Raw genomic sequence first — 27,509 nt, 5'->3', positions numbered from 1 at the left:
TGCAGCATAGTATGTGAGCACCCCAAAGTGCATACATGTTCACATGAGGCTTACAGTAAGACCCTCTCACTGCTGTCCAGATCTGAGAGTGCCGTTTCTTTTGCTCCGTACATAGTGGGGTCTGGATGGTTTGAGCCTGTCCTTTAGTGGGGCAAGAGAGCATTCCTCAATCATTGGGGCATGTACAACCCTCCCCTAATCCTACTGTAATAGCCCCTTTCATCTACAGGCTAATGCTTTGTGAAGCACTGAGCTGTGATCAGGCCCAGCGCTGGAGGAATGGTGGAGCTGAGCAGGTCAAAGCAGGCAAAGTAGAGACAAAAGAGACAAAATCAGGAAGGAGCTGGAAACTGTAGAAAGGCCAACTTAAAAACAGCACTGTTTGTCAAATAGTTTTGACAGAAATTAAGATGGAAGTGTCTGTATCCTCTCTTGGTGATCTTACAATGCTTGATGGTTATGTGACATGTAGCGTAGGATGGAGATGGATGAAGACAATAGAGGCCTCATAGTGTGTGTGAAAATTGATTTGTGAATCATGAAATGGTAATTTTTCAGGAGTCTTTGAGTGCAGTGGCTTCTTTATGAGGGAGATGACATATTACATTCTCTACACAAGCAATATTTGGCTGCTGATTTGTTGGTGTTTACTGTAGACTTAAAAGCAGCAGCTGAGTGATTTTACAACATCTGCCTTCATTTGTCCAGGCCATCAAGTCACCAGCCTTGCAAATGATACTTGCTTTCTGGCATTTCTTTATTGACTGATTTATCACGAGCTGAGAGGAGTGGTAAGTTGAGAATATCACAGATGACAACAACAATGCTGGCCTAACAAACCACTCTTGGCTCGGATTCTGTTTTCTCCAAACAGAGTTGCCTGGATAATTAACCTGTACATTAACTTCCCAGCTGATAGGAAACGGCATGTGGATATGAGCTCAGTGAGTCATGGAGATTGATCCGGAGTGCGATGGGATGGCAGAGGCAGGAAGCCTCACAGTTTGGCAAACGCTGCCATACCTGTCAATTCTCACATTCTGTTCAGTCTACCAGGTTCAGAGAGAGTCTCATTTCCTAGTTTGGCTCGGGAAGGAGTCTGGCACAGGAACAAAATAAGAAGTGAAGTTACAAGATGCTGCCTCGCTGGGATTGTGTACCAGCAAACTTTCTGACAGCTTGAGCAACTGACTGGTTCTCTGTGATGGACTGAAGTCACGCCTGGGTTGCTGTTCCAGCTCACAGTATGCACAATTATCATATCTATTAAAGTATTGTGTTATTTTGACAGTGTGGCAAAATGCAGCATGGGTGTCTTGTAATATTACTTGTCATTTGAAATCCAGCGAGTCCTCGTTTAGTAAGAAGTATGTTTAATGACAAGTAACTTTCCATCTATATAATGCATCAGTTTGGTTTCCCTCTTTGTTGGAAACCAGACTGCCAATAACTACTGGCTCCCTGTTCCGTGTGTATCAGTTTGTTGTTGGGAAGTTGGTGATCACTCCTCGCAGCTGATGGTGCACACCACTGCACATCTTTAACTGTTGGCACAAACCTTTCCTCTGTGCTGGGTGAAAGCCTGTGGGACTCCAGGTCAACGTACCGCTGGGCACCGGGCAGCGAGTAATGGGCTAGTGGCAGCAGGCACTGGGCACTGGGCGGTGAGCTGGGACACAATAGTCGAGGGCTAGTCCAGGCCAAAATCAGGCCAAGTAGTTGCAATCAGTGGTGCATGAGGAGATCTGGCACAGACTTTTGACTGCCTCTCCTCAGCAGTGAACTGCAGTGATGAGCATAGGAGCAGCTACTGTCTGTCCTGTCTCAATTAGCACTATTCTGTGTTCTCTTTATCCCAGAGAAGAGAGGCACAGTCCTCAGTAGAAAATATGTTAGTGTGTTGTATTTGGTGATGCGTAATTTTATGGGTCCTATCATAGGACAGGACAATGCAATTTGATGCTGATTATAGACAGAACATGAAGGAGCCCGCTCATTTATGAGTTTTTGAGATGCAACCAGCAAATGATGTTGTAGTTAAACTGTATGGCCAGAGTCAGCCATTATTGATGTAAACAGGGATTTCCTTGAAAGAAATAAACTGCAAAAACTATTTCAATCCATGTATTTATTATTTGTTTGTAAACCGTATTCTCTCTTTTTCTCCATATGTGTTAAACTGTATGCTTCACTGTCATTGCCAGCTACAAACAAATGCAAATTTTACAGTTGTACATGTTTAGCTGACCTAATAATAAAGTAGGGCTACCAATGTGATGGAATTAAGCGAAAGTCTGCCAGTTTAGACTCAAATCACATTTATTTCACTTCAACATTTTCAGATTTTTGTTTTGTCAAAGGATTAGAGAGGCAAAGATTAATCGATTTTGTTGTCAACTATTACATTTATTGCCAAGTATTTTGATAATTGATTAATTGGTTTGAGTCCTTAAATTATTAAAATAAGTCAAAATCCTATATAATATCCACTGGTTTCTTCACTTCTCTATGACATTTAACTGAATATCTATGAGTTGTGAAAAACCAAGACATTTTAGGACTTCATCTTGTTTTTTTTCTTAACTTTCTGACATTTCATAGACCAAACAACTAATCGAATAATTGAGAAAATAATCCACAAATGAATCAACTATGAAAATGTAATTAGTTGCAGCCCTACAAAGGATATTCAACTTATGATATAAGATAAAGAAAAAGTGACTAAAAAATGTATCAGTTATCAAAATAGTTTCTGAAAATGTAATTTAAAAAAAGGTTACAAATCAGTTCCTTTCTAGAAAATGATCAGGAAGCTACTTGACCCATAAAATAAATTGTCTTATCTTGTAAAGTAAAATAAATTAAAAGAAACAACCTGCTGAGTCATTGTTTGAGCTGCTTTAATGATGGAGTCTCTCTTTCTGCACAATTGCAAACCACCTGAGTTTCCATACTTGAGTTAATTGGTGACCATGTAATTGTTTGGATGAATTCTTTTGTATACCACCACGTGGCACGGCTACGTTTTGATCTGAAATCACATGTTTTTGGCTAATTTCACCACCATCTATTTTTAATTAGCACACCTCTATCATGGAACGGCAATAAACAGGAGACCTCCAATCAACAGTGCGGCTTGCAGCCCCACTAATGTTAAATTAACTATGTGAAGGCAGCTGCTCTTTGAGCTCAAACACTTTTGTTGTGTGGTGAAAACAATGAATAATTCTCTTTACACCCTATACGTGGGTGTTGGGACCAGGGCATCAGGCAGGAGTACCATCCGCGGCTCAGATCAAAAGCCGGGCGAAGTTTAAAAAGAACACACACATCAAGTGAAGGGGGAGGTGGGAATGCAGAAGAGTGTTTGTTTGTGTGAGGAAGAGAGCCCTCCTGTACCATAATGCAAAAAATGAGATGCGCGTGTGTATTTGTCTGAGTAAAAGAGTGAGGATGTTTTCATGTGGCCACCAAGTGTGTATGTGTTCTCCTTCAGAGATGACACCTGTGTAAGTGGCTCGTGGTTGTTTCCAGCGTATGGTGCAATACACTGTTCTAGTTAAAGATTAGCAACAGATTGTCAGCAGTTGCAAGAGTAGGTGGGAGTCACATATATAGATTTGTCTGACTCTTGCCAACAGAAGACACACCTGACCTGCATGAGGTGGGATTAGTCAAATGCAATTTATTATAGTCAGGTGCAGCTTATTTAGCACGCTTTGACAAAAGACCCCACAATATTTCTGTTAAAATAGAATAAAAAAGATAATTCAGAGGATATTTTCTTTACAGCTTTGCAGTGGCCTTTTTGGGGGGGACCATGTGTGCAAGATCACACTCCCACGCTTTAGTTTTCTGTAAAAACTTTCTGTAAAATCAGTTTATAGTATAATGTATGATGCTTACAATGCTGAAAAGAAGGGCTCCCTACATTTCTTTTATTGCACCAAAAAAGAAAAGAAAAGCCCGTTCCAGCCACAGGAAAACTATTTCAGCAGCTCGCCTAAGACAGAATCATTCCCTAATGGTAACAAAACCCCGGCAATTTTCATCAAAACAGTTCAGTGTGCAACCTTACGTGCCACTTACTGCAACTTCACCGTCTCCCTTAGATCTATTTCTCTCTCTCTCTCTCTCTCTCACTTCAGCTGTGATACCTGTGAAGCTTCTGCCAACTCGGAAACACCTTCAGAAAATAAAGTCAGTCTATGGTGTGTTGTCTGCAGGGCATTCACCTGCCTGACAGACACACAGGGAGAGAGGTCAGAAAAGGGAGTGGAGGGTAGTAAGAAAGAGAAGGAGGCAACTTGTTACCAAGCTCCTTGACATTGATCATGACAGTTTTTTTTGTTTTTTTGTGTTGAAAGTATGCACCGGAGTGCACCAGGTTCAGTAACTCACTCAGGAACATTTCTACGAACGGATGGAGAAGTTTATTATTAGCCAATAATTCCAGCAGCTGCAGTCAGTCTATATAAGAAAATATGGGACAATGATGTAGTGTGTGTTTACCATGATTTGGTTTGGAGGAGGAATCCAATAAAGATGATGAAGAAGCCTCATCTCCGCACCTCGCAGGGCTGGGCTGGGTGGCGGAGTATTCAGTGGAGTGCAGGGAGAGGGAAGTGATTACTGTCGTTAAGTTGACAGGAAATGTTGCATCTCCTTGACGTTTAGTAATGATCGCAGCAGCTGGAAACAATAAAACTCAAACATTGTGCAATTATTGGCCCGCCTCACTTACATTGGATAAAAGTAATAATGCACATTATAACCACGTCCCCCCCTTATAGTTGGACCAGCAAATAAGATTTGCTGTGCAGGAAGCTGAGTAGGCTGATGGTTATGATTGACTGGAGGAAGACTTCCTGCAGTGTTTTGTGATGTGATCACTCTCGCTCTCTCTTTTGATTCATTTATTTTTCCGCCTTTATTTTATTTCTCATGATCTGTGCCTTGGGGACAGAGAGGGAAGAAAGTTAAAACAACACCAAGAGATTGTTGTCAGCAGCTTGGATTCATGACAGAAAGAAACCACAAACATTTACTATTGGCAGAAAGTTAACAAGATGTGAGTGTGTTGGAGAGAGAGAGAGAGATGGGGAGATGGGGAGAGAGAGAGAGGCAGACCAGAAAGAGAGAAAAAGGAATTACCATTATATTCAATTGTCAAACTATAACTTATTTCATATTTATACTGTATATTACATTTTTGTATTAATTTAGGTACAACCATTGATTTTTATTTCATTCTAATCTTTTTAGTCTTTTTAGTCTTTTTCTCTTAGATTAAATTATAATTGTATGTGTGTGTATATATATATATATATATATATATATATATATATATATATATTTAGTACTTTTAAACCTTTGGTATTACTGTACTGAATGATAGTAATGCCAATAAAGCAAGAGAGACATAGTGGTGCTAAATGTGCAAATGATATGCAGGGTTATCCAGATATTGTCACTGCCATTGAGCATTTAAAAAAAAGGAAAATCGTAATGTCAACCACATTTTTTTTTTTTTTACTTTTCTGCATTGAATATAAACATATCAGATAAACAGATTTTCTAAAATGCATGCACTGATCCAAACTATAGGTGCCAACATGCATGTAAATAAACTATATTTCCACTTGACCCAATACTGGTATTGATCATTTATTTATGATGCGTTTAATTATCAATGATCACGGATTTCTCATTAGATTTACTGTTGTTTACAGTATATGGTTTCATACACATTCATGCAAATAAAGTACTGTATATGTGAATACTACTGAGAGAGAATGCTAAGAGATCATCTTCCATATTTAATTGAGGCCTACATTAAAATGACAGTGTTTTGACCTTTCTGCTCTGTCTGTGTGTGTGTGTGTGTGTGTGTGTGTGTGTGTGTGTGTGTGTGTGTGTGTGCATGCAATGAGTTTGAAGAGGATAGAACCAGTTGAATATTAATGATTGATTAGGCCTGCCGTGGTTGTGCATAAATATCAAGGGTGCGTTTGTACTAGGAAGGGCATTTTGTAGTACCTCTTCTCTTTTCAGACTTAATTAAATGTTCAGATTCCCTTAGTAATGACCATTACTGATACTGCACAGGAGAAGAGGTAAATTAATTGAATTACCAAGAAGGTCGAGCCTCGGATGGAAAAGCTTTTTATTTGGTTAAATTGCTTGTCACTTCGTCAACAACATCAACATCCTCCTTTGTGAGTTCTAAAATACACTGCAGAAGGCTGCTGTGAAATTGCGTAGGAGCGCTAAAACCTTAGACATCTCAGAAAGACGCTTTCTTTTTAGTAGAAGGAAACTAGTTTATCTTCATCTCGTGCCCTGGTTTCCTGTTTGGGAGTTGTTTCAAGAACAAAAGAAACGATGAAAAGAGTGAAGAAAAAAAGAAAGAGGCATATGTACCTCACAGTGCCTTCTCAGAAACTCCTCTGACACCGGATGCTTACTTCTCGATATGGCAAGTATGTGGTTGTGTGTGTCTTCCGGGATACTTTTACTTTTTGGAGGGGCTTTGAAGGAAGTTATCGAAACCTCCCTCTTTCATCTTCTCTGGCCCCAGCCCTCTCCTCCGCAGGTCGTTTCCCCTCAAGTCCCTTCACTCTCTTCTCTCGCTTACTCTTGCCCGCAGCTTCTTCACCCACACCTTTGGAAAAACACACGCACATGCTACACTGGTGCCTTCAAATAGCTTTCCAATAACTCATAAAATTAGGGCGTTCAGTGTGTGCATTTTTACCATCCCTCCCTCCTCTTTGCTCACTCATCTCGGAAGGTAGTAGGTAGATGATGGCAGAAAAGCTGGGTCCCGGTGATGATTATGTCATGTTTATTTCTTCTAGGGTTGTATCACTTGTTATGAGTCATGCCAGGGTGCTGACTCTGTATGCTGATGGTGGAGAAAGAGTTCACGTATAGTGGGAGGCTTTGGGAAACTACCGGTTTCTTTCAATCCCACAGGTTTGAACTTTTAGTGTGTGTGTTGGCCAAAGCAGATGGTTTATATGGTGTGATAATGTTGATTTGAGATGGATATGTCTGGGGGTCTATGAGTAGATGATTAACCTGGGTATAAAAATGGCCAAATGCCAGCGTCATCCCCACATGCCTGATACGAGCCGCAGGACATCTCGGCACACGGAGTTATCTATAACGGACTTGCCAATCATTTCAGGTCAGTGTTTGTCGCACGTCTTACCAGTCAGACAGTGGAACCGAGCAGGATGTGGCAAACTCTTGAAAATCCTTCTCTCTGTTTCTGTTTCTCTCACCCCTCTCTCCCAAAGTTTTCCTTTCTCTGGCTGGGCGGCCGCAGGTTTCCAAACAAACTAGCTGAAACATGTTGTCTGTGAGTCCGTCCATCCAGCCCTCCTGCTGGGCACCAAAGCTGCCATCCACAATGTAAGCAGGTGGCGCTGGCATCCCAGGGAAAACGGGCAGAGCGCGTGGGCGTCACACAGGCGACGCCAATCCAAAATTCCCAGCTGACCTCCAAACCAAGGCTATGGTTATGCTCGCCAATCTTCGGCAAATGCTAGTTCTGGTTTATCTGCATACAGTATATCTTTCTCTTGCTATCGCGCTCTTGTTTTGCCAGCTGCATACACAAATTCTATTAAATAATCACATTTTCAATGTTTTGTGCTTTACTTTGTGTGAATGTCTTTCTCTTTGCTTGCATGGCTGCCTCTCTGTCTTTCTTTCTGTGTTTGCTTTGTGGGGGTGCTGTTCAGTCGAGTGGGACTCGCAGTAGGCCCCAGGCCAGCCGCCTTCGGTTGGACGTTAATGAACGGAACAGGAGTGGGCACATCTGATGAAGCTGGCCATGCTGTCAACTGATTTTCATCTGGTGTGTGTGTGTGTGTGTTTGTGTGTGTGTGTGTGTGTGTGTGTGTGTGTCTGACAACAGGTGCAGACCAGATCTCTATGCACTGACAAAATACAGACTCTGCTGTGCCAACACAGGTGATTTCCACCTAGAAAGACACACACAAACACACATCCTTTCCACTTTCCTGCAGTTTTTCTTACTTTCTTCCCATTCTGAAATGGAGAATGCCTTCAGACCTAAATGACAGTTTGATTACTTAGATTATCTTGAGAGTTTAAACTTCCACTCTCTCCACTGGGTCCCTCATTGATAAATTATAAATCATTGCCCTTGAGCTGACAATGTAAAACCAGTCTGATAGACAAACAAGGAAACACCTGTCACGTACAGCCCTCAGTCAAACAACTCAGTCGTAAGCAACATACACACACCCAGTGGAAGGTCTGAGTGACAACATCCTGTTCCTCTCTGGTTGTCAACAGGCCTGAAGCAACAACAGTATATTTGTGTGTGTTCATTAGAATAGTACCTGTCTGGGGCTCCCTTAGCCACCTGGCTTTTCAAACAGAAGCAACTAACATTCATAATCTTTCTTTCTATATGCCACAGGCAGACAAGATCCAAAGCCGCGTTGAAACAACAAAACCAAACATCACAGCATTCCCAAATGTCACATTATAGTATGTCGTACACGGACAGAAGCTAACGAGACGGGGAGACAGGAACGTGATTTTCCTTGGAGAGAGACAATTTTTTGCCGCCGCGTCCGAGTCCAAAAATAACAAAGAACAAAGGCGGATAAATGAGTGAGTTTTTGAGCACAGGCTAGTAGGCTTTGGCAACACTGGCCAGGCAGGAGGGGAGGGAGAGACAGGGAGAGCTAGCTAGTGGCCCGTCCACACATCTGTCCACACAGCACGGGGTGGGTTCCAGCGACACCCACAGAAACAGGCTTAACCTTCTCTTCCCCCCACCACCTGTTCATTACTATGGGCCCCCCCACCGAGCCACCACCACTCTCCTCTCCTCCTCTCACCCGCTCCCTTGTTCTTGTTCTCTCTCTGTCTGTCGCTACCCGTTCCAGTTTTCTCTTTGTTATCTTGCCGTTTTTTTTTTTTCAATCTTTCCCTTTTTCTTTTATTTTTTGCTTCTTTAAATTTCTCAGCAGTGAAGCGTTATCTCTCTTCTCACTGTGTCTTCCCGACGAGGCTTTTAGTTAAAAATCTATGCGACTAAAAGAAAGATGGTCTTGCTCTAACAGGAAGGGATCATCAGACAGGTTGTTTGAACAAGTGTGAAGGAGAAAGAAGTGGCCAGCTTACGTGGAGGCAGAGAAGAAGAGGCTTTTGATGAATTGTCTGTGAAAGAGCATCAGTCTACCCACATCTTCAAACCCCCTGGTGCCTCTTGTCTGCTTTCAGACCCATTTTTCTACACATTGTTGGTAATTTGAGCATTCTCGCCCATGGCATCATTCATAGTTGGCCCATATAAATCCCCTTAGAAATTCAATTTGGAGAAAGGAAATGACAAGATTTAGCTTATTGAGGCATGCCAGAACATCTATGAAAATCAGACATGGGAATATGAGAGATTGTAAACCCCTCATCATTGCTCCCCTTTGTTACTGTGTGAAAAAAACACTGAATACTCTCTGTACTTGTTGTGGCATTTGCATTTTGATCATTTGTTTAGCCAAGGTGAATCATGAAACAGCCTCTACTTCTGACATTACTTTCACTGGATGGACATTATCTCATAAAAATAAAATTCTAAATGCAGTATAGTGGGAAGGATTTTTGTTGTTAACTGCATTTTTTCTATAACATAAATTCTGTCCAAAACAAAAGAGGAAAAAAAGGAAAACAAATTGCACCCGCACTCTCTCATATGGTACCACAGTGAGAGTAAGTTGGCATGGGCTTATGCCATCATTGTACACAATGTGGTATATTTCAATTCAGCCAATTGTTATTTTTAACTAGAAAAGTGAAATCACATTGTGGGCTGTGCATGTAAGGAGTGCAAATATCAATCATGGAAAAACCTGCAAAACAAATCTGTAATATGTCTTAAATAGTGCACATGTATCAGACATGTCCATGCTGTAGACAAGAATAATGATCATCAAAACCTAATATCTGCCTGACTTTAAGAAACAACTGATAGGCCTGCAATAAGCATTTGCATGCATTTCAATATTAAAATTGGAGACTGACACATATCAGGAAAAACAAATAACTACACTCTGTCATTCCAATTCTCTTAGGGTGTGTGGGTTTGTGTGTGCACAGGACACTTTGTGTTCTGCTCTTTTGGATTCTGCATAACTTCAGAAATTCTTTTTGACTCTTTAATTGCTTTTGCACAGTGGCCCTGATGATGATAAGGAGGACTTGGTGACAACATCTCAATTTCTCTCCCCAACTGAACGCTCCCCGTTTCAATTATCCTCGCCGTTTTCCTTGCCGCCCTCACTCTCTTGCCTCCAAATAAATTTCATTTCCCTTAAGCCTGCTGCTTTCAGTATCTGATGGCGTCTCACTCAGTTATCCATGCATGGTATTATCAGGAAGACAGGCCCTTACTGCTCACTGAGAGGGAAAGGCTGCAGGCCCCTTATTACATACCAAATATCAGGCACCATATTCAAATCCAAAGTAGCTGGCTGTGGGGAATATGCCTGAACTGGTTCAGCCTGTTAGAAGCTTTGCACCAGCCCACACAGAAAGACGAAGTCCACACACTGTATGAGATGAGGCAGTTTGCTTTGAATGTTAGTTTGAATGTATTTACGTTTTTTTCAGCAATTCCAACTTATTTGTTAGTTTGTCAAATCATCTTTCTCTACGCAGAGTCAAACAGTTGCTTAGGATCAGTTAGACTGCATCTGGGAGGATAAAAGCAATTTGCAATCTGAGAATGTATGTAATGGTGTGCAAAGGGAGACTAAATCCAAAAATGTAATTTCATAGTGCCTTTTTCCACATGTTGGGAATGTATTCAGAACTGTCATGACATCAGTGTATTCAAAGGAGAGAATTGCCTGAGCTCTCCAAACAATGAAATCATTACAAGCAGCTTTTCCAGGTTGCCTACATTAAAGAGAGAGAATAAGGAGGTAAGAAGTTGGATGCAGCCGCTGGGTATTATGCAACATAACAAGGAAAACAATGAGCCAATCAAACAGTGTGATATCATATTGTTTTATTGCCTCCCGAAAGCTCAAAGTAATATTCTCTTCTGCATTTAAAAAAAATACATAAAAAATCTTGGATTTTTATTATGGCATCAACCTGAGTCCATGCCATGACAATCTTCCCACAGAGAAAAAACTCAAAGTGGTGTAATAATTACTGAACACTGAATGCTCAACAATAAACATGTAAACTAGTCAAGGCAGCTAAGATAAGATAAGCACCTTTTTATTGCACAAGGTTCCCACAGTTCAGGGTGTTCAAAGGTCTCTTACACAACCATAGACGTCCAAAAAAACAGCAGTTCTTGATCAAAGCAGAGAGGGAATAAATATATGTCAGAGAGGAGCTACTGATGATTAGGTGTGTTAACTGAAGGCAGCCCCTTTCATATTCAGCCCATAGTAAAATAAAATATAAAACAAAAAATAAAATTGGATTTACAGAGAAAATATCCACATGTTGAAGTGTCTAGTTTATCTGGTATAAAAAATTGTGCTTATATTTTGCCTTTTAAAATAATTTACATTTTCAAATAATACAACTTTGGGTAGTGAATAATAAGATCTTGATTTAAGATCTTGAAACATTTGACCAATATATAATAATATGAAAATAAATCAATTGTTTATCATACTAGAAAAATCACAGCATTAAAAGTAAAGCATTTTGTCTTCATTTATTTAAAAGTAGATGCCATTGTTAAGCTCTGTGATATAAATCTTTACCTTGATGGTTAGAATCAATTCGGTCGATACAACTACTTCACGTTGGTTTTGTAGGAAGCTTGGTCAATTCTGATTGGGATAATTCAATTTAAGTATCATTTTGACAAAGAAAAATACAAATTTGAACGGTTTACATAATTAAAACACTCTTTCTTTAAATTATGTTTACAGACTTTAACATTTCAGATACATTTTTTACTACGGCCACCTTGGACCATCTTCAGAAGGCTAGCCCTGTTCTTGTATACTCTGTTGTCCAGCCTTTATCTTTCTTTTATATATTTTGACAGGTTTGATATTTATGTGCAAAACCCCTATTTAAAAACCACTTGTTCTGAACTCCCTTGTGTGTTGTCAGCTGCATCTTCTATTCATTTCTTTAATCTGAAAACTGTAGCTAATCTAAACCCCTTTTTGGGAGAGACTTTGAAAAGGTAGTAGGTAGTAGGTAGGACTTGCTTGTGCCATGACAGTAAAGTTAGTTTACATATAGTTTAATGTTTTAATTAATGATAATGTTTTCATCATTGGTTGATTTGCTGATTATTTTCCTGATTATTCATCAAATACTGAAAAATGTCCAAGGTCACGTTTTTAAATATTCTGTTTTGTCCACATAACAGTCTAAAATTCCTAGATATTCAATTCCCAATAAATAAAAACTAAATTACAACCTGGAATCTGAAAATGTAGTTTTTGAAAAAAGATTATTGAAAAATCTATTATATGATTAATAGATTATCAAAATAGTTGTAGAAAGAACCATTTTCCTTTGTGTATAAATTCCGATCATACTCTAGTGGCTTTGTTAATCATTCTAAAACAAAAGAGCAATACTAGTTTAGTTAATGAGTAATAAGTGATTCACTAATTGCATGTTCTGTGATTACTCTGAGAGGACGACAGTCTATATTTGTTTCATGAATGGTGGGAACTCTTGTTTTTTCTGTCGGCTTTATAATATCTTTGATAACAGCTCAGAGATTGTCTGCTGTAAAACTGACCAGCAAACTCGTGTGTGGACTTTATGCAATGATGCAGCCCTATCAACGTGTTTGTCCACTCTGTTATTGAACTGTTATCTTTGAGACAAGAAGGCACTCAATACCGGTGCTGATAAAGATGAAAAGTTTTTTTTTTCTTTTTTTTCTCCTTTCTGTTTCAAACAGAGAGCCTCCTACTTTCAGTGTCAGTGGATGAAGAAAGATAGAAATGGCAAATCAATTGAACAGTTAGAGTGAGACACTTAACCGTGATTTCAAAAGCCCGTTGCAAACAAATCTTCCTGATCTTCTGATTTACTTAGTGTATAGAATAGAATATACTTAAAATATGAGAAAAGTAAGAGTACAGAACAGCTCCTTACATTATACTGGATGCATCAGTCCCCCTACCTCCGCCACTCTTCCTCTCCTTCATTTTGCTAATTCAATTTCCCTCAGACAGACTCTCACACGTTGACGCCGTCTCCATTACAACGCGCAGCTAAACACAAGCATTCATTAATTAGTGGCATCGTTGTCTTTTAATTATGCATGTGGCTTATTAGGCACCTCACCCGTTCACCCAAGCCTTCCCGTCTACACTCCCCTCTGTTCCTCGCTGTGCTCATACAGGACCTTTAAACTTCCACCTGCACATTATGGCTCTAATAAAGCTGTTATCAGCCCATGAAGGAGATGGCAAACAGGTGAGAAAGACAGAGAGGGAGAGAGATGGCAAACAGGCGACTGAGAGTTCTGATATGTCAGCAACAGAAATTAGCTAACTGCACTCCCGACTGTGACACAGGCAGGGAGAGCATAAACCCACCAACTCCTCTCTCGCTCTCTTTCTTTCTCTCTCTTCTCCTTTTCTTTAATTTTGTCTCTCTCTCTACCTCTCTCTCCTTCTCTGCCACCACAAACCATAGAGAGAGAGAGCGAGAACGAGAGCGTCAGCCGGTGAATTTTTACAGCTCTCCAAAATCATTATTGGCAATTAGCGTTCGTCAGGGAAGACAGCAGCTGCTTGTAATTACAGGTAGCCCCTCATTACTTCTCAGTGTAGGGGAGAGGAGGGATGGGAGGGAGGGAGAAAACGTGTTCCAGTGCCAGTATTTATATGTATTTATATATTTCTTTAACTGTGATGTTGAGCCACATAATGTATACGCGCTATAGCGGAGGGCTGGAGACTTCAGCAGGTGCAGGAGGGGGAGGGGTAGGGGGAGGAGAGCCTAAACTCATTGTAAACAGCCAGCGTTAACATACAAATATTGTGCTATCACAGTGGTGCTGTGTGTGTAAGAGTGGATATGATTGTATATACTATACCAGTCAGTGCATACTCATTAAAATGTTTGGTTACAATTATTTGCCTCTACTAATTCTTTACTTTCTTCTGCTATGAGCTTGAAGCTATGTGATTTGCTGGGTTGTGGCGAGTCTTGGAGCTGTTAGAGCTCAGCCTGACATTGTAGAGGTTGAGGTTAAGATGACCTGACATCTTAACATCTGCACTGTTACCATGCCCTATGTAATCAGCACTGCATGGAACGGCAAGGAGTTTTATGGACCCTTAGAAGCTGATATGGTCCAGTCTTGTTATACAATATTCCACTAATGGTTAATGATGGGTTTGTATTAGGGCAGCTTCACCTTAGTCATCACCAGGAGTAGCTGCTGCCTGATATGAAGCCACAAACTCCTTAGAAAAGAGTGATTTAAGAAGAGTAACTCCTTGATCGAGAAGGAATTTCTATTTAATCAGCACGATGGACCTCAAAACTGGCAAAGGTCAAATGGTGCTTTTTAAAAAAAATTCAATTTTTTAATCTCAAAGCAAAGCATCTCCTTAAATTATAGCTTGTGCCTTTACAAAGTATCAGATTCAACCATCAAAGGGTTGTATTTTCATACATTCCAAGCTACTGTCAACATTTACTCACGTAGTGCGTTTTAAAAAAAAATTGTTTTATGAGGCTTTGGCAAAGTGAATTTGTCAAACTTTCATTGTAACACATCTGTCACATTAACCTATTTTCTATTTGCGTCGCCAAAAACATGTCATCTGTGTAAATGTTTGTACCAAACTGGGCAAGGTTGCCATTGATTTGACTGCATAGCTTAAATAACTCAACCTTTATTCATGAAGTTGGAGAGGTGTAGCCTTTAGTAACTATAAAAGGAGATATTTCTGGGGGTGATGAAGATGAGGTAAACGCATACCTCGAGCCGGGGCTAGACTCCTATGAATAGTTAATTAATACCATCTGAATGTTTATATGCCCTTGCGACTGCAAGGCTTGAAGTGCCCCACAGACTCCTCCATAGCCTAGGGCAACAATCAACCAATTAACCCAGGGCAGAAAACAGTGGAGGTGGGGTGTGTATCCAGCTTGGTAAAACAGTGGACCATTGCTTCTCCTGACACCTTACCTCAGACAAAGCGAGGTTAGGTTCAGGGGAGTAGACTTCCTGCTCCGTGTCGACGAGTAGTTTTCCACATGGAGGTCAGGTTTGCTACATGCAAGGCCTCTCTGCAGGACTAACAGAGGGCATGCTAACAGCAGCCAAACATTAGCCTCTTAGCCTTCATGAAGGGTTTGGCTTGTTCTCAGAGGAAAAGCATGTGTGAATTTGTTTTTCCTCTTTGTTACTGAACACAATTATTAGTCTCTCTTACTGAGTGAGTCATTTTTGTTCATGTGTTCCACAAAGGGAAAAAAGTCATAACTGTCAATCTTGTGCAAGTGTGTTCCATAACAAGCCACAGTCCTTCGTCTCCCTCCCTGATGATCAGCATCTTAACAGTATACATAACAGCTCTTTTCTGCCAACAACGTAAAGCCCTAACCATGTTCTTGCTAATTCACAAAGCATTGCCATTTACTGTCTCTTTCAATAAAACATATACTATGATTCACTGTTACAAAAAAAAAAATCTCTTTAGACCTTGAGGATATCTGCAAAGCTCTATCGCTGCGAGAGTTCTGGTTTTTATTTCCTGCAAACACACAGGCTCCTGCTCAGTTACAGTAGAACAACCGGCATCCTGGCAGCGGAATAGCTCACATTTGCAGGGCATCTCTCGTTTCCACTGTAGACCGTCCAACGCAAATACAAAGAACAACTGTCACATTCAAACTGGAGCTGAAATGACTGGCTGGGTTTCGATTCATCTTGTCTGTCCGGGTCTCTCTTTTTTATTCGCTGCCATGAGAAGTTGGAACTGTATGAGAACCCCGCACTACAGGGAGAAGATCAAGTGTGTAAGGATTTAACAGATGGAATTGGGACTAAATGAAGCGCTAATGCATGGATGGTATGAATCCATGATGAATTTTTCCATTTACAGTGAAAATCCTTACAGCTATGCAGGTGCTTAGAACTGATAGTGGTACTTTAATTACATACATGGAACAGCAACTATTGTGGCAAATGCATCCCCACACGGTTGTTTTATTTTATATTTTTTTAATTCACTGAATAGCCGGCTTGTGAAGACACCTCAAATTTGCATTTTTTTTTTTACATTGCTGCGACTTTGATAATGAGTACCTAATGTGCTAGGACTATTTGTAACATAGGGAAAGTTATTTCCTATGTTTTACACTCAAATCAATTTTCAATTTACACAGAAAACATTCCTTCTCACACTGTACCAGGCTACATGCAGTGTTCCTGAGAAAAGTGAGATCTTAAAACAAACCAGCTCCTGCTGGTTGTGTTACTGTGGCAGCTTTGAGAAATATTGTCGTTTTGTTCTACTGATGCTTGCAGTGCTGCAGTGCTGCATTTTAAACTGTTAAGTCAGATTTCATTTATCAGCTCTTTCATCTGTTTAAACTCAGTGAGCCAAGGTATCGCACAGTGTGCGTCTGTGTGTGTGTTTGTGATTTAGCAGCAAGGATGTGTGTATAAATTTGCGTGTCGGAATTTGTGTGGGCCTGTCGTATACCGTGCTGTTTGTGCTTGTTCTGTTTGTGTGTGTATGTGCACCCCTGTCTTGTGTGTATCCAAATGTGAGTGTGTGGCTCCCAACCCAGAGCTATTATGTGGAGACAGCAGGTATAATATCTGCAAACCTTTGCTGCTGTGCCGGATAAGTAATGGCCTCAAGACGTCACCTTTATCTGTAGCCACACTCCTGCAGCTGGGGCTGTGTATTCCCTGCCTCACACTCCTTCCATGATTCACAGGTGTGGCATAATGTGTGTATGCCGTTTATCCCACAAACCTCCCTCACCCTATGTATTTGCCACACACAAAAGTGGTCATGAGGAAGGCAGATAGGGCCAAGACTGACACATTCATTTCCTTAACGGCCGTGGATGTGGTGGCAGTCAGTGCTGGCGTCTTTTGAGCAGCTTTAGCTATATATCCCTTACAGACGTAGACACTGGATGAGCGCAGAGCGAGACGCCACTGGGAGCATCCCATCATCCTCTGAAAATTGAGAAAAGGAGGCCATGGTGGGGAAAGATAGGAAGTAGGATGGAAGGGAGAAGAAGAAAGAGGGGGCAAAATTTAGACAGAGACAGAGAAGGCAGAAGTGGAGAGATGCCGGAGAAGGGGACAGGATGAAGTGTAGGATGAATACGGACAGAAAATTGAAATGAGACAGAGGGAGGGAGAAAGAGAGGTGAAACAAAGGAAGAGTTAGATGGGGAGTGAGTGAGCTTTGTGGTCTCAGGCTCCATGGGAGGTTCAGCCCAATCATTTATAAAAGGTAAATGCTGTCAGGACGCAGGGCGTTTAAAGGCGCGGCGCTGCAGGTGTGATTTATGTTCTCAGTACGGGGCTATAAATCACCCTGCCTTTGTTTCCACAGGCTGCCGCTACTGCTGCTGCTGCTGCTGCTGCGTCAAGACATAACCATCCCTGCCTCATTCATAGCACACAGGCACACACATCTAAACACACACAGTGGACAGCAATAAAGCCAGAATAAAAGCATGATGATGGGAATTGATGGCTGGATGGAGAGTGAGGAGAAAAGGGGTGACCGGTTGGAGTCCATCAATGATGTGTTGAGTCGAAGAAGTATGGATGAACACACACACACACACACACACACACACACACACACACACACACACACACACACACACACACACACACACACACACACACACACACACACACACACACACAGCTATCAGTGCAGAGCAGAGAGAATCTACTCTGAAATGGAATTCATGTTTCTCAATGTTTGTAATTCAAACAGTGTTTGTGAATGTGACCCGCTGTCTTCTAAAGTTTGACTCCAAAAAAACGAAAGAACCAGATTCCAATCTGTGAAGCTGCTGGAAAGCAATTTCTTTTCTGTTCTGTACACTTGCAATATTACTTTGAGCTTCTTTGTCCAAATTAACATTTTTACATCCACATTGTGGTCATTTTTGCAGGTCTGAACTTGTATCTTGCTTTTCTCACAAAGTCTGTCCTATGTTTTTTGTAAACTAAGCTACTCTCTAGCTAATCTGATGCTTTGACAGGCAATATTCTTGTTCTTGTGAGCTCTCTGTGCACAGACAAAATGGATTTTGAGATTTCTACACGCCTTTTTGTAAAATATCATCTTAAGAATTCTAGTTCTTCTCAGCGTAACAATGCAATCATAGTTATACAATCATCTCTCTCATGGATAACACAGCATTTCTTTATAGCTAGCAATTCTTTGCCCTTGTCACAAGCTATAGTTTAACAGTGTTTGAGTGGTGAAGACATAGGCAGTATTGATATGATGGCTGTGTGGGGAGGAATGGCACTTCAGCAAGGTCACAAGTCATGCTTATGAAAGTCACATTATCAGCATTCTTTAACTAGAGCGGATAAAGCCCTTTGTTCTCCACAAAACACCCACCACTTTTGATGGGACACAAATTGGGTTCAATTTCTGTCAACTCTGACGTATGCAGAGTAACAGTTAAAAAAAATAATTGAGGAGAGAGGCAAAAAAGCATGTTTTGTAAGTGAGACTAAGAGAAACCAATATCCATCCCTCACAGTCTAAAATATGCAAAGCATTTCAAGAGTAATGTTATGTCGCAATACCCTGAGTCAATCAGTCCCTGCATTTCTTTGAAGGACTTTCAACAATTCATAAGCCCCCCGTTGGCTTTGTGTGTATACGTTGGAGAGATCACTGGCAATGTTGAGTAACAAAAAGGGGAAAAAGTCGCTTACTCAAAGTACATCCTGTCTGCTTCTTTCCTGCTCAGTTTTCAAGAAAGCAGAAATACCGTACACTGTACGACTATAAAATTTGTATTATTGTAAAAACACTCCTCCGACGGCCAGAGCAGCACTTTGTCTTCACACATAATCAATCCCTTCACCCAAACCACATTTCACCCTGGTACGCATCACAGAACTCAACAGAAAACCCAATTGGATTCCATAAAGTGGTCAACAATGTTTTCCACTCAATACATAATGCAAGTGTATAAATCACCTCAAAGAAGGCTTTCTGTCTCTCTTGTTGTGAGTGGGTGGGGGAGGAAAATGGAGCTGTTACAAGCAGCGAACACGTACAAGCTGACCTGAATGGCTGCTGGTATTCTGATTTCCCTCAGGAGCTCCTCTCTGGCCTGTGCCAGTGTTTTAGATTCCAGAGGGAGGCCATTAAGGCTTAGCCTGTCGACCTGATCCATATGTATGGCTGGCTGTTCTGTTCTGTTCAGCTCCTGCCTACCTGACTGTCCTGCCGGAGCCCAAATTGGTTGCATGTCTCGCAAAGCTAGAAAGAGAATAACGAACATGGCCGACACAAAAGACGAGCAAGGATGGTTTTACAAGGTGATTATTCAGACCGTGCATCTGAATGTCTAGCAGCAGCTATTGGGCTCTATTTGCAGGCTGAGGAATTCTGGGACCCGTTTGTATGGGTTATCAGTACATGACTCAGTAATGACTGATATCAGTACATGACTGATAACCACTCTGTCCTGTCAAACAGACATGTTACCCCTCCTGACAGTATTCTTCAATCAAGAAATGGAAATGTTTTTTAACTGCAGCAAATGTAAGGTGAATATTATGGGTGGGGAAAAAAATTGATACAGCGTAGTATCGCAATATTTTCAGTGGCAATACTGTATCGATACACAGACGCCAAGTTTTGATCTTTTATTATATTTGTGTTAATCAGTTTGTCTGCTTGGCAATTCCATTTGGCAGCAGTACAATTGAAGTGAGCTGAACAGACAGAAAAATTTATCTTTTTAGATAAAACCAATGTGCCAATGTCAACGCGAAGTTTCCTTTTGGGGACATAATTTGAAATTTGTAAAAACTGGAAGTTGTAAAAAATGTAATAAACTGCAATATATCGCGCAGAATATTGCAATATGTTTTAAATTGCAATATTGTATCGTGAGGCCTCTGGTGATTCCCACCCCTAGTGAATATAATGAATCGGTTTACTGGTTGCAGCCCACTTGGTCTCTTTTTTGTTACCTTTCTCTTGTATCCCCTCTTTACTTTCCAATATAACTGGATCTGATTTGTCACACATGATAGGATTGGCCTGATATCCTTTTAATGGTCACATACACTTATGTGCAACAATCTCCAATTGGCCAGCTGTACTGAACGCAGTCGAGCAACGTCTAGACAGTCTAATTAACAAACCATCTCTGAAGCCCTTTTATCCCAATTGGTGAAAGAATAGAATAGACAGAGAGTAAAATAGAGAGATATTGATTCACTCCGTGATATTTGTTTAATTGTTAATTTATCTGTGCACAGCTCTTTCCTGCTCATGTGCATCCATTGTGCATTGCCTTCTGTTGACTCATAAGTAAAAACATTTTTGAAGAAGGACGAGCTTCACTTGACACCAATTTAAAATGCTAGTTTTGGATGGTGTCTTTGTCGCTGTAATACTGGAAGCCCTTTTGGTCCGTGTTAATAATAAAAATGAATAAAGCTAGACTAGAAAATAGAGTGGTTGTGAACCCGTGCTTTCCCTATACAGCAGGTTCACATTGTGTCCATTTAGCACTAAGCATAGAGTCTAAGTCATCTTAGGAAATAATAGAGCCCAGCTTGTAATGCATATACTATTTGTATATGTAATTGCAATACATCTCATTACATTATAGGGTGTACGACAGGGACAGGGTCTCCGTAGGATGGAGGAAGTGTCAGTAGCTTGCCTCTTGAAACTGAGCAGAAAATGTGATTACAACCCTTTTGTTATGGGGGGGGGGGGGGGGGGGGGGGGTGGGGGGGGGTGTACTCAATCACAAGTGAAGCAAAAACTGTATATTGTGGTATTTTCTCTGCCACTGCAACACAGAAATACAGATAAATGGGGCATTCAGAGTATTTACTGAAGATATTTTACATGTCTAATAATATTAAAGCAGCTTATATATTAGAGTAGATGCAGGACCGTATATCTTACTCTGCAATGAATGAAAAGGCTATGTGCAGTGCACATAAGAACTTAGGTCCTCAGCCTCAGCAAATACAACTACAGTAACTAACAGGTGGCTAGATAGAAAGTCTTTATTCAAAAGGAACACATTTCTGATGTGTTAAATGGCATTTACTGCTGTTGTGTGTGTGTGTGTGTGTGTGTGTGGTGTGTTGTGTGTGTGGTGGGGTGGTTTGTGTGTGTGTGTGTGTGTGTGTGTGTGTGTGTGTGTGTGTGTGTGTGTGTACTGTAAGAGCAGGATTACTGTAGTGTACTGGACTCCAATGGCAATCAATTGCAATGAAAGTTTGCTACCATATTTAAGACATATACATTTAATTCATTGTATCTTACTAACAGCATTTTATAGTATCCTATTTTAAATATAAAAGAAAATGACATACAGTTATTCTTAAATGTGTGGACCATAGACTGTATGCTATGGTTTGGACATAGAAATAGAAATAAAATCTTTGCTCATGAAATATCCTTACTAGTTGTACAGAACATCTGGGGAATGTTAAAGGACATTTTGTCCCTAAACTTTCTTTAGGATTATGCAGGCTTAAAGCAGAAACATTTCACAAAAATGTATCCTTTTAATCCAGTTTTATGATGATTCAACAGTTCTGAATGAAAGTGTCCGCATAAACTAATAATTGACAAACATGTGGAATATGGAAACTTCAATCATTTGAAATTATTCCTTCACAAAAAAGGGAATAAATACAGCAGACTGTATTTAATTTGTACTGATTTAATGCTTATAATTAGGTTATTTAATTATAATGAACAGTCTGTTTGACAAACAATTTAAAATTATCTATTGTTATAGAATTAAATGTAAAAGATTTACATAAATATTTCCTATATTCCTATGCCTATTTACTTTTCTTAATTTGGATTTAAGATAAAAAAAGGGAGCTATTTCCCCCAAATCTGACAAATCCAGACAAACACTTTGATTTGCATTTAATTTATTTTATTTTATCTATTTTCTACACAAATATTATCATATATAATATTATTGACATGTATGTGTTTATCAGTTTTACTTTGATTATCATAATTGTCATGAATCTAAAACAATTAAGATTTACAAGTAGCCTATTTTGCCAAATGGAAAAATAAGGCTAAATGATTGGCTGAGAAAATGATCAAAGAACAGTTTGCCCATCACTTGTTGTTGGCTAGGGGTGTAATCCTAATGTTGGCAGTCTAGAAAGAGTCGACTGCCTTCCAGTCTTTTTTTTTTTCCTTAAGATCCTTTAATTTAATTTCAAATTGTTCTCTCAAATTTGTCATCTGTGTTTATGCATTTATTTATTTCAAACTGTTTTAAAATGAGCATAAAATTTTGAAATACATGCAATTCAGAGACGGTGTCTGCATGTGAAATCATTCCACATACTGTATGCTGGCTTTTCTTTAGGGATGTGAGTGATTTGAGAGTAAAAATGTCTCGCTGAAGTCTCCAGTGAATTAGTCAAACGTTCATCAGTGACAGCTATAAGGCAGAACATGTGAAGAATGCACACAGTGGAACACAGTTAACTACAGTATCTCTCTCAATCTCCCCTGCCACCTATATTCCTTCCTTCCCTTTTCTCCATCTTGGATAAAACCCTAGTAACACTTTTATTGCGCCTAATGGAAGTCTCTTGTGCATAATGTGCTTACGAGGGTGTAACAACACTGTGTAAGAGCAAGTGTGCAGATGTAGCTGCTTGTTTTGACATTTTTGCTGCTTTGCATTTTGCACTAACTTAATGTAATCAAAGGATTTTCACTGAAACACAGTTTTATTGTGTACCCTACTAAGACTTTACCATAGTGTACTGCACGTTGGAATAAGGCCATTCCAAAGTAAAGTGTTACCAAGACGATCCCTAAAGCAAGAGCTTTGAGAGCTATAATGCTTACACACTATCATCCCTGGTTAAAAACAAAGGGATTTATCAGGCATGTGTGTGCCTCGGCTGGGGCTAGGGGGACCAAATTACAGCCCCAGTGTCTGGTTGGAGGCGGAGAAGGAAATAGATGGGTCTAGATATAATGGTGATGGCCCCTGGGTGGTACTCCTGTGAGGGAGAAAGAGGAGATTAGAGTGGAGGTGTGAGCTCGCAGTAAGATTACATTTTCCCTCTTTTTAATGGATAAGTGCTTCTCTTTTTTCCTATTTCACTCCCACTATTCTGCTTCTGTTTCACAGTGTTCCATCTTTTTTTCTGCTCTGTCACCACACACATGCACGCACGCACACACACACACACACACACACACACACACACACACACACACACACACACACACACACACACACACACACACACACACACACACACACACACACACACACACACTAAACACACATCTCTCCCTCTGTCACTCTCTCCCTCTGTCCTCCCTCACTTGATCCTTACACCTACATGCTACAGATGGTTTCATTTTATAAGAGATAAAACCACATTTGGTGGAACTGATTAAACAGAGGGAACAACATCCCCATCTGCCATTTATTCCAATCTGAAATTGCTTGGGCAGATGCTGACATCTTTGGAGATGATTGATTTGCCCCGTCTGGCCAGAGAGGAATGGAGAGGAGAGCTGAGCTAGAGCCTCCCCGGGGCTACAGCTTCCTGCTGCCCTGCCATGGCACCACCACAGTGTCACTTCACCAGTGATGGAGCCCCCAGACCCCCCTGTCTTACATCCCTTGTCTCCAGCAAGCTGCTGCAATCAGTACAGGCCCTGATTGGACTTGGGCAGGTGAGAGCCCAATACACTTTAATCATGGGGCCAGTACATGCCAGATCACCCCCCTCTGTATCAGTGTGTGTGAATGTGGCGTGACAGAAGTCTGTGCTTCTGTGTAGAAGATGCATTAAAGGGTTGGTTTACCCAAATTACAAATAAACAGGTATTTGTTTTAGATCAAAGATCTGTCTCTGAGATTTTTGCTTCCACCCCAATACAACAGAGAGTCTAACGGAGGCAATGGAATTTATTTTGTGATTGTGAGCATTGAGGCTGTGTGGCTGTGCTTAGACACAGTGGTACTTTAAGGTAAATGCTAATGTTAGCATGCTAATATACTTACAGTGAAAATGCTAATATGTTAACAGGTATAATGTTCACCATGTTTACTATTAGTTTAGCGTTTTAGCATGCTAACATCTGCTGATGCTGATGGGATTAAGTGTTATTGGTCATTAACCAAAGTATTGGAGAAATTAAAATGTTGCAACACCTCCATCCTGAGTGTCAAGCCTGTATTCAACAGCAAACCACCATTAGTGTTACCTTAATCTGTATACCCACATATCTTAATTTCTAGCAATTTTCATTAGAACTACTTTCTACTAAAGAAAGGGTGTAGCCAGAGTATTCTTTATGGCATCATGGGTAATGAGGGAATCCAATTCACTGAAAAACCTAGGCACATATAAATCAAAACCACAGGTATGCTAGATATCTTTTGGGATGAGTGAGAAAATACGTTTCTGTTTTTGGAATATGGTTGAACGAATCCTTTACATTGGCCTACATTGATGGCTAACTGTTAACATTTGTTATCATCAAGCTGGGACCTTTGGATCTTTGATCAAATAATCAAGGCCCTTTTCACATCACTCCATTTGTCAACTTTCCCGACGGTGCAGAACGTGAACTTGAGTTGTTGCCGTCATGCTCTCTACCACCGAGGCCACATGAAATAACTGTTGTGTAAAAGAATACCAATGGGTCCCTGATGATTAGATATTCCGCTCAACCTTCATCTAATCAACATTTATAGCGTCCTGCCTGTGGAATTACACTGCCCTCCACTAAATTGACTCTGCGTCATCACTTGTAAACACTCAAGCATTTTAAGATGGAAAACTCCTGCAAAAGTGTCATCAAAGCCAGCGGTGTGTAAGTTTGAGTGTGCGATGAAACGCGCGTTGTCTCATAAAAACTGCTGAGCTGGGCTCTTCAATGCAATCAGGCGCCGGTCTCAGCTCATATACTTGTTTGATGATAACCGAAGATGGAGGGAGAGTGATGGAGCTCTCCAAGGGACCGCAGCGATAATTTAGCTCGGGGAGTGGGTGTGAATCATGGTGGAGGCGCAGGCATTTCGGAGGTGGTGGATGAATCATTAGGGTAGGGGAAGGGGGGATGGAGAGATGGAAAAGAGGGCAGAGTCCCCAGGGACTTAGATCCATCAGACAGCACTGCTGTGGCCTCGACTGCAGCATCGACCCGTAGGACTGGAGCCCAATCCCGTCCATCTTTCTTTCTCATCTCTCCCCCTTTTGCAAACTGTTGGTCTCACTATTCCTCTATCACTGTGATTCATAGCAGTCTCTCTCTTTCTCCTCTCCCTCTATCATCAGGCATGTCATTCCACATCAGAGGCCTCATCTCTGCCTTCTCCACATCTCGCCTAAGCCTCTTGAAGTATGACCGGGCCTTAGAATGGCAAATGAATTCCACATCTGAATGCATGCTCTCACCCTCTCTCTCTGCTGTCCTCTTCCTCTCGCCTCAGGCTGCTCATTCTACCTCTCCTCCCCTCCATCCTCCTTTCCTCCGCTCCCCCTTACCCGCATTCATGGCAAACTCGGGTGGGATTCAGAGCAAATTGCTCAACCCTTGAAAAAAAGACACAGAATAACATAAAAGGAAGAAGTAAATTGTTTTAGTTAGCCGACTGCCATTTTGCATGACTGTGTGACATGACGAACATTGTGCGCTCTAAAAGATAGCCCTAGACTGCCCTACTTCTCACAGTGCAATAATCCATTACCAACAACATCCACGCCTTTTCAAGAGTTTTAGCTCCCCAAGGCTTTGACTTTGGACAGGCAGAGGTTAGAGGAAAACAACCTGAAAACAGCCTTATCTCCCAACACACGAATGTTTGTTAAGGCTCCCCATTAAGTCTCCCCCTGGATTTGCATATTAATTGCATTTTGGCTCTAGTTCCCTCCTTTAAGGCTGCTGTTTATAGGTGCTTTATTTCTTTGAGAAGACACAGATGTCCGCGGGGAGCTCACCTGCAACGGAGGACAAGAATTGAATTCCACAAGAAATTGCTTTAACTTGAGTGTAATCGAATTTGCACCCACACAAACCTTGACTCGAGGACCCGTAGGTCACACATGCATGTGTATATACAGTACATGTAGAGTACATAAAAATCCACAAATCCACACACACCGCATACTTATCAAACATAGAATTAAAGCCTTTGAAAACAACCTAAAGAAATGAATACTACTACAATATGGAAACTTCAATGGATGTCATCTCAAGCTCTCTGTTTCCCCCAATACCTCTCACATCTTACATATTTTTCCGTCCCTTCCCCACTTTTTTTTCTCCTTGTGAATTGTTTTTACTGTTTAGACATCAGCACGTGGCAACTTTCTCAACAGTTGTTTGAAAAGATGTGAAAGTTTTAATGACTGAATAGAGTAGGGGATAAAGGAACAGCTGGAGATTCTGTATTATAGTGGCTCTTCTTATACAGAAGAGGTACACTCAAGCTGTTTGATTTGAAATCGGTGTTGCGGTTTTATCCATACTTAAGAATAACAGGTGATTGAGCATTCTCTCGTCCCTATCTCCAATGTGAACATATGGGACTTAATACATGATGTATGAATATGATGTACTGAATGGCACGCTATATGTGTGATACCGCATTATGCAGAGTGTGCCTATTTATTATTTTCGAGATAATAGTTTCATTTCACAGATTTTGACTCACATGGATTTTTCTTTTCCACAAGCTTGGTTGCAGTGATAGCATACCATTTAATAGAAAATACCAGACAGTGACTGTTGTAACTGAAGAAGTCATTATTGTGATTATTATCCACTGCCAGTAACAATTTTTGTGATGATCTGTATCTTGAACATAACTATTATATTCCTGGGATGCAACCAAATTCCACCACAGGAGACTTGGTTTTATGGTAATGGTCCTTTATTCAACTGAAAATCTAATGATCTGCTCTCAACCCATCGGAGTAACTCAGTTCCGGGGCATTGATTTCCTTTGTGTTGCAGATTGATCTGTGGCCTGTTAGAGCTCAATATGTCACAGCCTCCCTGCAAAATGGACACATAAAAAACATGCATGAACACGTGCTAGAATATAACAGAGTAGAATAGAAAAAGGTGTAGAATTGTCTAAATATCATGAAACACATCATGCATGATGCAGATTTCAGCATGTATCAAAGACTAGCGTGTACTTGCACATATTCTAAATTAACTACATCATGGGAAATGATAATGACAATTTCATAGATGCCACTGGATTGCCATTTGGAC

General features: G+C 40.6%; 1 long non-coding RNA gene across 2 annotated transcripts in view; it reads left to right on the top strand.

The window, feature by feature from the left end:
- The window catches only part of LOC116670602 (uncharacterized), an 88,673-nt gene that overhangs the window by 22,152 nt on the left and 39,012 nt on the right, over positions 1–27,509 (top strand). Inside the window, exons 4-5 of one of the 2 annotated variants that reach the window (XR_004327063.1) lie at positions 7,928–7,983; positions 23,727–23,951. The exons of the other annotated variant lie outside the window; for it this stretch is intronic. This is a non-coding gene — a long non-coding RNA (uncharacterized LOC116670602). The remainder of the gene's footprint in view (positions 1–7,927; positions 7,984–23,726; positions 23,952–27,509) is intronic. 2 annotated transcript variants of the gene reach the window in all.

Source organism: Etheostoma spectabile, chromosome 20 (genome assembly GCF_008692095.1).
Source record: "Etheostoma spectabile isolate EspeVRDwgs_2016 chromosome 20, UIUC_Espe_1.0, whole genome shotgun sequence".
NCBI classification, from domain to species: domain Eukaryota; kingdom Metazoa; phylum Chordata; class Actinopteri; order Perciformes; family Percidae; genus Etheostoma; species Etheostoma spectabile.
Note: the sequence above shows the minus strand (reverse complement) of the source record. Positions and strands in the feature narration are given on the sequence as shown.